The sequence below is a fragment of the Pelophylax lessonae genome, assembly GCF_965119305.1.
Source record: "Pelophylax lessonae genome assembly, chromosome: 12".
NCBI classification, from domain to species: Eukaryota; Metazoa; Chordata; class Amphibia; order Anura; family Ranidae; genus Pelophylax; species Pelophylax lessonae.
In genome coordinates, this window is record NC_138779.1 from 97,674,749 (window position 1) to 97,686,905 (window position 12,157).

The window sequence follows — 12,157 nt, forward strand, 5'->3', positions numbered from 1 at the left end:
ACTTTTTTTTAAAGTTCGGCCGAACCCGTCGAACACGGACATCTAGGTGTCCGCTCAACCCTAGTCATTAATAGTTATAAGAAGCGTAAAGTGTTACTAAACCCAGGACCCTGCATTCACTATATCTGGTCTCCCACAGTACACAGAAAATGGCAATGCCATTATTTTAGCAAATATAAACTTCTAATTATCTTTTCTAATCAGCAGTTTATAGCAGTCTTGTGACTTCTATCAGTGTGTGGTTAAAGCTTGTAGGAGAAGTTTTAATTCTACTGTGACTCTCCTATGAGGATGCAGGACCACTGACCCTCTTGTCTGGACAGTGCTGATTGGCCCTATGCGGATCACCTGCACTCTCCAAAAAGGAAAAAAAAAAAACTCTCCAGCAATACGCACCAAACTGAGCACTAATGCCCCATACACACGTGCAGATTATCTGCAGACTTTTGTCTGCAGATTTACCTTTTCTATGTAGTGCAAGGGCCTGCCGGATTGCATACGAATTGAAAGTGTTTAGATTTGACCTCATATTATATGGTTTTGGTAAGTCTGCAGATAATCTGCACGTGTATATGGGGCATAACTCTGTCTTATCTGGAGAAGTTGTGGTGACAATGAAAGAAGAGGTGGATTTGTGCATTTAGGATAAAACAGCCTTTTTACACAATGCAGGGATTAACCCCTTAGATTCCACAGTAAGTATAACCAGCATGCTTTACTGCATATGCAGACTGATTTTACTGCTGTGGGTTTAGTAACACTTTAAGAGTGGGAAAATCAGAACGATTACCACATCAGACACTCATTTGGGCAAACTTGTTCAGCTAATGGTCAACACCACCAGCAAGCTTAAAGTAGAATTGCAAACTTTTTTTAGTGTTGAATAGATTGAAGAAGGATTAGAACACTTGTCAGTTTTTATTGCAGTCTGCGCTACTATTAAGGAGATTCACCCTCTCTATTTGTCCGTTTGCCATTATCATTGAACATGAAAGTAGATATAAATCCCAAATTTACAGAAGTGTTATAGTAATAGAAGGGAAATCTTCCAATGGGGGACACTAGTTCTGGTGACCTGGGGGTCCCCAAAGAACTACCTTCAATTCCAGGAAATTCCTCTCACTTCCTGTTTGGCTATGGCACAGGAAGTAAATGAAAATCTCCACAATAGGACACAGATAGCAGAATCCAATGCATGGTACTCTGTGACAGGAAGCCTCCAACTCTCAGTGGTGGTGCCGTCAGCCGAAGGGGACGCTAGCAACACGCGGGCGTAGCGCAGTTGAGACATCCTGGTGAAGATAACAACTTTGCAGGCTTAACCCTGAGGTCAGGGACATAGTCGTTTGCGAGGCCTGGGCGTACCAATAACCTGCTAACGCTCGATGGCCGTAAGTCTCTAGGACAGGGGTAATGAATTAAAATTCAAGGAGGTCCGGTTGCTAAAATTTTCTTTGGGCCGAGGTCCGAATCTGAAGTCTTTGCTATGACTCAGAAAGATGGGCAAAACAAAACGTGTCCATCAGCGTTGCTCTTAACATAAAATGTGCCCATCAGAGTGCCCCCTAACATAAAATGTGCCCATCAGAGTGCCCCCTAACATAAAATGTGCCCATCAGAGTGCCCCCTAACATAAAATGTGCCCATCAGAGTGCCCCCTAACATAAAATGTGCCCTTAGCATAAAATTTGCTCATCAGCGTGACCCTTAACATAAAATAAGGGACACGCTGTTGGGCACATTTTATGTTAGGGGGCACTCAGATGGGCACATTTTATGTTAGGGGGCACTCAAATGGGCACATTTTATGTTAGGGGGCACTCGGACACATTTTATGTTAGGGGGCACTCTGATGGGCACATTTTATGTTAGGTTGCACTCTGATGGGCAAAACAAAACGTGTAAATCAGCATTGCTCTTAATATAAAATATGCCCATTAGAGTGCCCCTTAACATAAAATATGCCCCTCAGCGTGTCCCTTAGCATAAAATATGCCCATCAGAGTGCCCCTTAGCATAAAATGTGCCCATCAGAGTGCCCCCTAACATAAAATGTGCCCATCAGAGTGCCCCCTAACATAAAATGTGCCCATCAGAGTGCCCCCTAACATAAAATATGCCCATCAGAGTGACCCTTAACATAAAATAAGGGGCACGCTGATGGGCACATTTTATGTTAGGGGGCACGCTGAAGGGCACATTTTATGTTAGGGGGCACTCTGATGGACACATTTTATGTTAGGGGGCACTCTAATGGGCAAAACAAAACGTGTAAATCAGCGTTGCGCTTAACATAAAATCTCCCATTAGAGTGCCCCTTAACATTAAATCTGCCCATTAGAGTGCCCCTTAACATTAAATCTGCCCATTAGAGTGCCCCTTAACATAAAATAAGGGGCATGCTGATGGGCACATTTTATGTTAGGGGGCACTCTGATGGGCACATTTTTTTTATGGGGCACTCTAATGAGCACTACAAAATATGCCCATCAATCTGCACACTTTAAAAACCTCCCATCAGCTTTAAGTGCAGCTTTGACCACATTCCTTTCTCCCCTTGTGCTCCACATACCTGGAGCCAGGAGCCGAGCCAGTGCCACGAGCAGGGGGGGCAGGGCGCGCACATAATGTCACGCCCCAACTCGCTGCCTGGCTGAATGGGAGCCGCAGTCAGGAGCGGGGGGCGGGGCGCGCGCGTGACGTCACGCCCCTACTCGCGGCCCGACAGGACACCGGGAGCCGCAGCGCACACACAGCACGTCACTGGTTGCTGGGACACCCGCGGTCCCAGCAAACCATTGAATGAATACAGGAGGTGGCCTCGCGGTCCGGGTGAAAGCATCGTGCGGGCCGCCAATGGACCGCGGGCCGCCATTTAGTGACGGCCGCTCTAGGATAACCAGTGCGATTCCCAGCTCCACAAACGCTGTAGTCTTACGAAGTCCGACTAACTAAGCGCAGGAAAAAATAAAAAGCTATCTTTATAAAGAAAAAATACTTTTCTAGAGAGCAAAAATAAAAAGAAGAAAGAAGGCTGAGACCGCAGCCCCAGCCAGGGAAAAGCCAGCCTACTCCTAAGCTAGGCAGCAGCAAACTGAATTGGGAATGAGGCTAGTTGGGGGTATTGGACCAGAGGGACAGCCCCCTGTAGGTGTGTCTATACAAAGTTTTTGTGAATATTCTAACAAAATTTTCTCCTGTGGAGAAGGCCAATACCCAGAGGTGCAGATTGTATGAGCGGGCGGCGACTGTCAGAGGCCGCAAGAGAAATGAAAATCCAGAATGAAAAAAAAGTTTTGCCTATAGTTCTATTTTAATATCTTGGACTACAGAATGATTAGTCTCTGTGTTGGAGAAAAGGATAGAGGGAGGGTCTGAGTTGCTTAGCAAAAGAAACCTGGGTAGGGCTGACACCATTCAGTCCACAAAAAATCTGTGTGTTGTCAACCCTCAAAAGCAATTAGAAACAGAGCACAAATCTGGCAAATCAAAAGCTACTTTTCAGTACTTGCAGGATTTTTAAAGGGGTGAAGTGAGGGAAATGTGCATATATTGCAGATATATATTTAGTTTTTTATTTTTAAACTGTACACCCAGATGAGGCAAAAATTATATTTACAAGTGTTTTGCTACTGAGGCTTCTTTAGGTAAAAATTTTTCAAACTGCCTCACTCAGTGCCAATTTCACAAGTTTGTCTCAAAATAGGCTAAACTTGTATCAATTCTTTTAAATCAGCAAGGTCTCTCTTAGGGTCCTTTCACACGGGCTGTCTGATTAGGTCTGCTTGTCAGTTTTTCAGGTGGCCCTGATCGACCCTCCAGTCTTCGTGTCCGCTGACACCCGCTGCCATCCGATTCTGGCCGAAAAAACCAGACCATTGGTTCCATTTGTCTGACAGATTGTAAAGGACGGAAAGACAGACAGCCTGTTTCCATCCGATTTCCCCATAGAGGAGAGCGGGACTGTGTCCGCTCTGCACAGTGAGCGAACGTCATCTGCCTGCTCAACGGGGATCAGCGGAGCGATCCCCCGCTGAGCAAGCAGAATCCAGAACACAGAGGCACCTGTGTGAAAGGACCCTTAAGCTCATTGCTTCAACAATAAATCATGCTACTAATGCTAAAGCAAAGAATATTCGGAGACAAGAATTTGACAAAATGATATGAACTAATAAAAGCATATATACAACAATACAAACTATACAAAACAAAGAAAAAAGTTTTCATAGAATTCAGTCATCAACAACATGTTTACATATTTGCAGAGCAGATTCAAATAAATGTAAATTAAAAAAAAAAAAAAGGGATCAATAAGCACAATAAGCACAGATTATCTTCAATACAGGGTTTTCTTTTTTTTTTTTACTAAAAAGATAATTTATAAAAACATACAACACATTAATGCCCATCTGAGACAGAAGTAAAGCAACAAAGCACCAATACAATAATACAATTTGAAATATCTTCCTTTTGGTCAAAAATTGTACATATCTAAAAGTGGTATTGCATATATCTGTAGGATATATATATATATATATATATATATATATATATATATATATATATATAGATTACACACACACACACACATCTGCTTTTAAACCAGATAAATGGACAGTAATTGACAGGACAGTTCTTTATAAAAGTGATAGTTTCGTTTTGAATAGACCCCTGCAAACCAAATTCACAATCGAACCTCAGCGCTCCTTAGAGTTAGTTGCAGGCCCTACTATAATTCCTAACCTTCACCGCAGCTATTTTGAAAGCAGGGGAAGCGCACTCCTCCTGCTGCATTCTCGAATGTAAACAAATGTGAAAATGAAGAATCCAGCAGTGATAATCAGACTCCTTATAGTGGTGGGAAGTTGTGCTTGAAAATTTTGAGTAGCTGAATAATATAAGATACATGATGATGATTGAATCTTCTGGCGTGTGAATTTCAAATACTATCTTTGAGTGAATATACCCTTTCATGCCTGAAATCTTATGCAGTAAAATGTTTACATGAAGAGTCACAGCAACCTGGCCTTATGTATAAAGTGTTGTCCTAAAGGAAATGTTGCTTGTCCATAACAACTAGAGAACATGGGCATATTTCTGAGCAGGGACAAAAGCCTTGACATGTTTCAGCCCTACGAAGAAAGCTTTTTGGTCAAAACTAGAAAAGAAATGGCAGTGGGATCAAAGTCACTGCCTCTCATTGTAGCTATTGATCATAGCACTTACTTCCATTTTTGTAACCCAAGACCGTGAAATATAGATGACTTTCCTCCTTTAAGAATGCTAATCGATCCAAAGCCCACCTAGGCAGCAGCTTGAGAGTCTAGGTTTAATCTTAGCAAAGAATTTACTATTTGTAAATGAAATTAGAAAAAAAAAAAAAATTTAAACCAGAAGGTTTTTCCCCCCATCCCAGGACTCTGCCTAGGGGGCTTAATTGCCATCTACTTTTAGTCCCATTTTATTACAATATTTTCCAAGAAATGCCTTAAGGCTGAATCCTCACACAATGGAGAGCTGTCGCAGAGCTTTACTGCTGCAAAGGCTGTGTTGTCGGCTGTAGTGGTGGTGGGGGGGGGGGGGGGGCGCGCAACCATTCAGTTTTTTTTTTTTTTTGCACAAACTTTATTTGAAATGTACAAATCGTACATTTCATTCAGTGCAGGTGTGCTGTGATAAAATTCAGCATGTCTTGTTTTAGCACAGCCTTAAGCCTCGTACACACGCACCGATTGTTGGCCGACCGATCGGCCGTCTTTTGACCAGTGTTGTTGTGTTGGTTGAAATGTGCTCTAGACTGCACACGAATTTTGTCGGCCAACAACAACCAACTGCAGAAGTGATGTCATGTTCTCGTCTACTTTTCGTGTGTTTTTTCTTCTCTGAGCATGCCCAGTCTTGCTCATCTGACTTTTGTCGGCCGAAATCTGTACTGACTGACGAACAATCGGCCGTTCTGGTGACGGCCAACAAAAATTTTATAGCATGCACACCAGATTTTGTTCGGCCGAAAAGTCGCAGTCGGTTGTTGGAAGCATCATACTAACAAGCCGACAATCGGCCGCTTGGACGTTGGCCGACAATTTACAGCCAACAATCGGTGCGTGTGTACGGGGCATTAGGCTGTGTTGCAGTGTCAATTGGACACACAGGAAACAATTGTTTCCCGTATGTTCCTGCAGTAAAACGTCTGTCACCGCCTATAGTGTAAATTCGCCCTAACAATTAAATTGTCACTGCTGTGATTACATATCTGCAAGACCAACAATTGGGCCCGATTTTAATAAATCAAACCAATGCTAATACACAGAGTGTAAGGATGTAATGTAAAAAAAATCTCAATTTGTATGGTTTTAATGTTTCACTAAACAATGCCAATCTGCCTTTGAAGTAGATAGTGCAAATTACCAAGATAAAAATGGATTTTTGTAAGAACTTACCGTAAAATCCTTTTCTCTTAAGCTCATTGACAGACGTAGTCTTCTTGATTCTCAAGAGCTGGGTTATGTTGTCTCCGCAGGAGTAGGACTAGGCAGAATGACAAAACGTTCTGGCTCCACCCTAGGGGGCAGTCCCTGAGGGTATATCCTCCCTCTCTCTGCTACAGGGAATCAGTTCTGTTTAAAGCAGTACAGAGAATTTAACCCAACCCAACTCAATGATAGAGGGGCGGGTACTACGTCTGTCAATGAGCTTAAGAGAAAAGGATTTTACGGTAAGTTCTTACAAAAATCCATTTTTCTCTATCGCTCATTGACAGACGTAGTCTTCTTGATTCTCAAGAGCTGGGACATCCAGAAGCAGTGCCACAAATGAGGGGTGGGATTGACAAAATCAAATCCAATCTAGTAGGCCCAACCGGTGCCAAACTAGAAGTTTTAAAGGCTCATTATAAACAAAGAATGAGACTAAAAGAAAAAAATTTTCCAACGGAAAAAAACCCTCGAGGTAGACCACTGGTCGTCTCAAATTGCGGCCTGCAAAACCTTGCGGCCAAATGAGGCATCAGACGATGCCATTACATCAATTTTATAATGTTTAGAGAAGGTATGCACCGACGACCAGGTAGCCGCCTTGCACACCTGGACCACTGACGCCTGATGGCGAAAGGCCCATGACGCACTAAGTGCCCGAGTGGAGTGCGCCTTAACAGGGAACGGGGGCTCCCGACCCTTAATAGAATAAGCCTGCACTACCGTCTGTCTGATCCATCTGGAAATGGTCGCGGCAGATGCAGGCAACCCCTTTTTGGGTCCATCTGGGATCACAAAAAGTGAATCCGTCTTGCGAAACGAGTCTGTCGTTTTCAAGTATACCCTGATCGCCCGGACCACATCCAAGGAGTGCAAAGCAAATTCCCGAGGATGACTGGGCTTAGGACACAGGGAAGGTAATACAATTTCTTCATTCAGATGAAATTCTGAAACCACTTTTGGTAGGAAGGATGGATTCGGACGAAGAACCACCTTATCTCTATGAACCACCAGATATGGTGAACGACAAGATAATGCGGCCAGCTCTGACACCCTGCGTGCAGAAGTAATAGCCACCAAGAAGGCCACCTTCTGGGACAACGTGGGTAGAGGAATCTCCCTAATATCTTCAAAGGGAGGTTTCTGAAGAACCGACAACACTAAATTAAGATCCCAGGGGGGTAACGGCGCGTGCACTGGCGGAGCCAGATGTCGCACCCCCTGGATAAAATTCCGCACCAAGGAATGAGTAGCCAAAGGCTTCTGAAAGAAGATGGCTAATGCTGAGACCTGACCCTTGATAGTACTCAAGGCCAGTTTCTGCTCAACCCCTTGTTGCAGAAAAGCCAATATTCGACTAATCGAATAAGACCGAGGACGGAACCCCAAAGGTTCACACCATGCAATGTAGGACTTCCATGTGCGATGATAAATCTTTCTGGAAGTCGCTTTCCTTGCTTCAACTAGAGTAGGAATAACTGAAGCTGACAAACCTTTGTCCTTCAGCACCTGGGTCTCAATAGCCAGGCCGTTAAAGCCAGCGATTGTAAAGCAGGATGGAAGATCGGTCCCTGAGACAGTAGATCCTCTCTGAGAGGAAGTCTCCACGGGACGTCCGCCACCAGTCTGACTATGTCGGCGTACCAAGCTCGACGAGGCCAGTCCGGAGCTACCAGGATTACTGGGATTCCTTCCTCCTCTACCCTGCGAAGAAGTCTTGGCAGTAACGCGAGAGGAGGGAAGGCATATATTAGCTGGTATTGCCCCCACGGGGCGATCAGTGCGTCTGCGGTTTCTGCTAGAGGATCGCGGGAGCGAGCCACGAATCTCTGAACTTTCCTGTTGAATCGTGATGCCAACAGATCCACATCCGGGGTGCCCCACCGTAGGCACAACTGGTGGAAAACGTCTGGATGGAGGGACCATTCCCCCTGATCCAGGGTCTGACGGCTGAGATAATCTGCCTGCCAATTCTCCACCCCCGGAATGAACACCGCAGAGATTGCTGGAACAAATCGTTCCGCCCAGCGAAGAATGCAAGCCACTTCTTTGGCCGCTCGGACACTCTTGGTGCCCCCCTGGTGATTGACATAAGCCACAGCCGTGGCATTGTCCGACTGGATCCGAACCGGGCTGCCCTGGAGCTGCTCGGTCCCGTGAATCAGACAAAGTCTGATCGCTCTCAGTTCCAATACATTTATCGGTAATCTGGATTCTTTCGGGGACCAAAGTCCCTGGGCAGATAATTGCCCGAGAATTCCTCCCCATCCGGATAGACTGGCATCCGTGGTCACTATCGTCCAATATATTGGCAGAAATGACTTTCCCTGGCTGAGCATTGGAGACCGAAGCCACCAAACCAGAGACTCTCTGGTCTGTTTGCTCAATCGTATCTGATTGTCCAGGGATTCCGGATTCCGATTCCATCTGAGGAGAATCTCTTGCTGAAGAATTCGGGTATGGGACTGGGCAAATGGGACTGCTTCGAATGAAGCCACCATCAACCCCAGAACCCTCATGCAAGTCCGAAGGGAAGACCAGCTGTTGGACAGTAACAACTGGACTGCTGATTGAATCTTTTGAAGTTTCCCTACCGGAAGAAACACTCTTGTCCTGACTGTGTCTAGAATTAGACCCAGATATTCGAGCCTTTGGGTGGGAACCAGAAAGGACTTTTGCTGGTTCACCAGCCACCCGAATTCCTGTAAAGAAATCATAGTAATTTCTATGTTTTGTAGCAAGGTCTGAGGAGACTCTGCATGAAGCAGAAGATCGTCTAGGTAACCTAGAATCGATATACCTCTTTGGCGCAGAAGTGCCAACATTGGGGCCAACACTTTTGTGAAGACCCGCGGAGCCGTGGCGAGACTGAAAGGTAACGCCACAAACTGATAGTGGTTCTCCTCTACGGAAAAGCGTAGAAAACGCTGATGTCCTGCGAAAATGGGAATGTGAAGATAGGCGTCCTTGATGTCTATGGACGCTAGGACATCCCCTGGATGCAGGAAGGCTGCTACCGTGCGAATGGACTCCATTCTGAATCTTCTTATGTTGACGAAAGAATTGAGTGCTCTTAAGTCCAGAATTGGACGCACTTTGCCCTCTTTCCTGGGTATTGTAAACAGGTTTGAATAAAACCCTTGAAACCGTTCTGTCCAAGGAACGTGGACTACCACTCCTTGTTGTAGTAGATCTGTGACCGCTCTCCGCAGATCTTCTAGACGATCCGGAGATAGTCGGATATTGGAAGGGAAGAATCGCGCCGGTGGGAGAGATCGAAACTCGATCTTGTACCCTGACTTTATGACTTCGCAAACCCATTTGTCCGGGATTCTGGAAAGCCATGGATCCGGGAACCGGCGAAGACGTCCCCCCACCCCAGTTATGGGTGGGGGCGCACCTTCAGGCTTTGGATGGTTTATCTTCAGGTCTGGAGGGGGCGGGCTTTTGCTTGCCCGACCAACGACCCCTGACGCCTCCTGCAGGAGGCTTGGAGGACTTAGTTTTTTCACCCGCTGGACGAAAAAACCTCTTGTGAGCAGAAAAAGAAGGCCCTCGTCTTTGACGAGTTCCTCTACCTTTAAAATTTTGCGGTAAAAAGGTGCTTTTTCCACCGGTGAGATCCTTAATGATCTCATCTAAGTTGGCTCCAAATAGACGTTCTCCTGAAAAGGGGATATTAGCCAATGCTTTTTTGGAACCTTGGTCGGCTATCCAACCTTTTAGCCACAGTGTACGCCTGAGAACCACTGCTGAGACTGATGCTCGCGCCATTAATGGAGTGGCGTCTAACGCCGCATCACATACAAACTGTAACCCCTGTATCATTTGTTCCAACAAATCTGATACCGCCTGAGGGACTTCTTCTAAGTCCCGGCGTAACCACTTAGTCCATTCAGTTACAGCCTGCGAAACCAGACCAATAGCAATTATTGGCCTGAAAGCTGATCCAATCAAGGAAAACATGGTGCGAGACATAGCTTCTATCTTGCGATCCACTGGATCTTTAAAAGACGGAGCGTCTTCCAAAGGAATAACCGTGGCTTTATTCAATCTAGCAATTGGTGAATCCACCACAGGTGGTTCTGTCCATTTCTTAATAAGGGTTTCCTCAAACGGATAACGCCTGTCAATGCGTTTGGAAATATTAAAAGTGCGTTTTGGCAGACGCCATTCTTCATCGATTGGATTGCCAAAACATTTGGGCAATGGAAAAACCTTTGCCACCTTGATGCGCTTTTTAGTCCCAAAAGGGATCTCAGTTTCAGCTATTTCTGATGGAATACCCTGTAACCTTAAGGTCTCTTGAACAGATACAATGAGTGCGTTTACCAACGCTTCCTCTCGGGCTATGGCTGATGCCGAAACATCCTCCTCACTGTCTGAAGAGACAGGACCCGAGACACCAATACCAGATGAAGTACCTGCAACTGCAGAAATAGGCTCAGAGTCTGAATCCGAGGTTTCAGATAATAAGGGGTTAGGCGGGGGTCGCTTTCTTGCGCCCTGTCCCTGACAAGCCACTTCCACCCGGGACACAAAAGTTTCCATAATGGCTGACAAAGATTCAATTGTCAATGGGGTGCTGGAGGATCCCGCAGACCCCTCGAGGGGATCCGGAGGAGATACATGAGTGGCAGGGTCCATGTTAATACAGGACACTTTTGCCAGCAATAAACAAAAAACTTCTTTTTTTTTTTTTTTGTGTGTCTCCCCCTAGCGCAATAGCGCCCCTCAGAGTACCTGCTTCTCGATCCCAGAGAGAGAGAGAGAGGGACCCCCAAGGCTCACCAACCGATGCAGTGCAGTTTCCAACAAACTGCAGCCAGCGTCTGTCTTACACAGACTGGAAGGAGCTGTTTGCTTTTTCCCGGGCAGAAGGCGTGGCTCCGCCCCCTGTGTACGCCTTCCGGCGTTCCCAGCCCTCCACGAGGAAGCTGGGCTCACAAAACATGGCCGCCCCCATAGAAGAGACATAAGACTCCAAAAACATGGCGGCCGGCGTGACCTGAGGACATACATGCATTCGGTCTACGGCAAAATGGCGGCGGACCGCCGATATCGTCTTCCCAGCACATCCACCTGCACTCTGCTGAGAGGTGACATATGGATCTACAGAGATACACTGCACATAAGGTAGGATTATACCTCCTATGTTTGCTGTAATGTTACAGTCTGCTGGGTAGAGTGCTAGCTCTTGAACCAAGTCCACTTCCCACAAACACATGCTGTATTACAAGGGGGACTTGTAAGTGTCAGATATATACTGACCATATATGGAGGGGCCCATAATATATACTGCCTCATAAATGAGGAAAAAAGGGAACGTTTTACTCACCATACCGAACCGACAGGCACCCTCTCTTCATAATACCCTCTCCACCGAGGTGGGGGTTTGTGGACGCCTCGACTCTCTGGTCCTGGCGTCCAAGCGAGCTTTTAACTCGCAAAGTCAGTCCCTTTACTGGGACTCCGTCGCGGCCGACTCAGCGCACTGGTCTGCACGCGCTTTTAGGCAGAGACCGGGGTGACCACTGGATCTCACATCCAGCCCGTCGCCCGGCCCCGCATACTTACTTGAATATGTCGCGGCCGACCAAGCGCAATGCCTGGTCTGCACGCGCTCGTAGGCCGGCTGGGGTGACCACAAGTGTCGCCCAGTCCGGCATTTTTGCTTGAAGATC